Source organism: Olea europaea, chromosome 15 (genome assembly GCF_002742605.1).
Source record: "Olea europaea var. sylvestris chromosome 15, O_europaea_v1, whole genome shotgun sequence".
In the NCBI taxonomy this organism is placed as follows: domain Eukaryota; kingdom Viridiplantae; phylum Streptophyta; class Magnoliopsida; order Lamiales; family Oleaceae; genus Olea; species Olea europaea.
Window position 1 is genome coordinate 1,991,165 of NC_036251.1, and position 3,689 is coordinate 1,994,853.

At 42.3% G+C, this 3,689-nt stretch overlaps 1 protein-coding gene across 3 annotated transcripts in view; it reads left to right on the forward strand.

The window, feature by feature from the left end:
- Nucleotides 1-3,689, forward strand: part of LOC111409795 (glutathione S-transferase zeta class-like) — a 34,085-nt gene that overhangs the window by 1,151 nt on the left and 29,245 nt on the right. The gene's annotated exons all lie outside the window — the stretch shown is intronic.

Here is a 3,689-nt window from a genome sequence, read left to right on the forward strand (position 1 = left end):
ATTTTTTCATTCTTTTATTCTTTAGATTCAATTTCTTCCTTCTTTCCTTTTCCTCCTTTTTTGACTCCAAACTATGTACATCCCCCTTCCACTATAGATAGCGCGAGCACCTCTCTGCTCATTTGGATCCAGTTCTTAACTGGGAGGGAGCTTTTTCATGATATCTTAACTGGGACCAATGCCAAAGCGGGGGTAGAAATTTATGCTCCCCAATTTTTTGCTCGTCAGCTTGGTTTTGGCCAAACTTGGCCTGTTCCTCTTTGCTATTCGAAGAGCTTAATTGATCGTTTTCATACCATTAATAAGGCGGAAGCAGAGACTATAAACGCTTGCAACCTCCATTTATCAAGCCACTTTTCATTAGCCCCTTTTAATTCTTGTCATGCTACTCACCCTCTTTTTGAACAACTCTGGCCATCGGTGAAGCGCAGATTATTTGCGACTGAGGCCAATCGTGCCTTTCATTCATTAGACCAACCGAGTATTTCTTCTCCTCCTCCTATTTTGGTCACTCCTTTATCTATTCGGAGCCCCTCTCCTTCTCGTCGTACTAAACAATCTGCTCGTCCATCTTCTTCTCTCCCCACCAGGCCTACTACGGCCAAGAGTGCTCCAAGCCGCAAACGGCCAGTCTCAGCATCTCCCATTCTGGAGGATGATGTTGATGATGATGATGATGATGCCCCTCTTATCGTCAGGAGGAAGGTAATTAAATCGGTCTATTTACAAGTATGCTTTTCCACATTTGATACTTTTCTGTGTACTGATGATCTTTTGGACTTTTCAGAAAAGTTCAGCCTCCCCTTCAAAGGCTTTGGCATCGACAACTCCTGCTCCATCATCCTCTGCTGAGGCTACTTCATCCAAACCGATTGGCGATGGGACCATGCTTAAAGATACATCTTCAGTCCCAGAGTCTTCATCACAACCCATGGATGAGCCACCTTCTTCTCAGGGTATCGACCCCCCAATCATCGAAGCAGAAGGTAATTCAGTTTTTGATGTCTTACCTTTGCTCGCGCTATTGGTTTCTGATTTGTTGCTCTTGAACTTTGTAAATACTCCTATGAGTCCGCCCGTTGTGGCAACATCGTCTCGCTCGGACAAGGGGAAGTCCTCATGAATGGATGAGTCGTTGGTGGCAAGCTTGGCTGAGGGCGCGCCATCTTCTACGATTGTCGACGAGGTAGTTTTTCTTTTTGCTTCATTTCTATTTCCACCTTGTTCGTCGTAGTGAGGATTTTTAATATTGGCAATCTTTTTTGCAGGATGCTGACAGGATTGTGCGTTCTATCCAGGATTTGTTGGCTTCCTGGGGGCAGGTCCAAATGCCTCGCCCTGCTCCATCTGATTGTCCTGCTACTTCTTCAGAAGTTGATTTGAAGTTCTTGAAGGAGTTAGTATTTGAGTACGTATCCTTCATGGATATGGACATTGGGAGGGCTAGTGCTGTCAGACACAATGATGAACTTGAGCACTTAAGTGCGAAGTTGGATCAAGCACTAACGTTTCCGTCGCTCAGTCTTTCTGCCGACTTTAAAGCGACATTGAAAGTCATTCACTCCGAGGTCCTTTCTATGCTGGCCAAGAATGCTGAACTAAAGGCCAAGCGTACTCAATATTTTCGAGCTGTAGTTGAGAAAGAGTCTTTACGCATGGAGATCAACAAGGCTAAGGACGAGTTGAAAGAAATCTCTTCCGAAGTCATGATTGACGACTCTTTGATGATTAACTTGGCTACTCAGATGAGGGAACTTCAAGCCAAAATGGACGATTGCAGGGCGAGGATGGCTGCTAAAAAGCGCAACGCCTCTCTGGAAATTGAGCGAACTAAATCCTTGGTCGAACAGTACAAGAAGTTGGAGGTTGATGATGATGACGTTGCGGCTGATTTGAACATCACTTCCTCCCGGCAGAACGAGGATTGGGAAAAACTTAGGAAACGAATTCGTTCCTTATGGGGTAGACTGTAATTAAGACATACGATGTCTTTTTCTCTTTTGTAATTTTGTTCATTATTAACGAACATTAACTTCTTGTGCATTTATTTGACGTTTATTTTCTAATCATCAATTCTTTAATCACTTAACTGCCTTGCACTAAGAACCTTGTCCATTCCCTTTTGATATTCCCACTACTGTTCCCAAGATTTAGGGCCATTTAATTCCGTCTATTAGACAGAAATGTGGCTGTTCATATTCTGTCTCTTCATCTTCACCCCCTATAAATGTTTCGCATTTTTCATCCTCTATCTTCATCTCTTCATTTTCTTATTCGAAACCAATTTGCTGTCATTTCTTGGCATTCTGACGATCAACCTGATCCAAAAATGGACTGTTTAGTCCATCCGCCTTATATTTACCTTGATGTCACCTTTGGTATGGGAAGTATAGGAAATATTTTCTGGCCAGCAGCGAAGTTCTTTCCTGCAAAATTCTTCCCATCGTCTCATTGTTCTTCAAAATGAGTCAATGATGAGAGGCAATTTTTGGGCTGCATGAGGGCCACTTTGCTTGCTGAGAGTACTTCTCAGCTTGCCTGCTGAGAGTGTTTCTCAGCCTCGCCATTGCAGCGATGCATTTAGGAAGGTGGTGAGGCCAGTACACCCTCTCACTGGTCAACCCCACCTTTGCAACGATGCATTTGGGAAGGCGGTGGGGCCAGTACACCCTCTTACTCGTCAATCCCACCATTGCAGCGATGCATTTAGGAAAGAGGTGTGAAGCTTACTCAGCGATCAACCGGGAGATACTTTAGTTGTATTTTGTAGCACGTCCATCATTTGTATCTTTTGTATTCTTGTAATGAACGTTTGATAATAAAGAACTTTATTCGAACGTATTTCGTTCTGTCTTTATTATCTTTTGATCATCCAGAATGTTTAGTTATGTTTTTATCTGTTCACATTCCCATTAAGAAGGAACATATTTTTTCAAATATTTGCCGTTAATGAATCTGACGTGCTTGGTGCCGTCTAGATCTTCCAAGTGGTACGCTCCATTAGGCAACACACTGTTTATTTTGTATGGTCCTTCCCAATTGGGCGACCACTTCCCGTACTTTGGATCCTTGGTATCCAAAGGGAGTATCGTCTTCCAAACTAGTTCACCCAGGCTGAACGACTTGGCTATGACTTTTTTATTATAAAATTTAGCCATTCTTTACTTTTGAACTTGCAACCTATCTAAGACGTCCAACTTCAATTAATCTAAACTTAATAAATTTTGAACTGGTGATTCGGCATACTCATCATCATTCAACTTATGTTGCAAGCACACTCGAATTGATTGCACGTTGATTTCCATGGGCAAAACGGCCTCCTGTCCATAAACAAGTTGGAAAGGAGTAACTTTGGTAGTTGACCGAGGTGATGTTCTATAGGCCCATAAGGCCTTGTTTAAACATTCGTGCCAATTTCTGGCGTTTTCATCTATCATCTTTCTGATGATATTTTTTAGAATTTTATTAGAAGATTCCGCTTGTCCGTTGGATTGAGCGTAGTACGGTGTGGAGTTTACTAATTTAACCCCAAACTCGCTCAAAAATTTGTTCACTTGATCCCCATTCAAAGATGTTCCGTGATCTACCATTAAAGTTTGTGGAATTCCAAACCTATAAATAATGTGATCACGAATAAACTCTATAACATTCTTCTGGGTGATCTCTTTCAAAGGTACCGCCTCTACCCA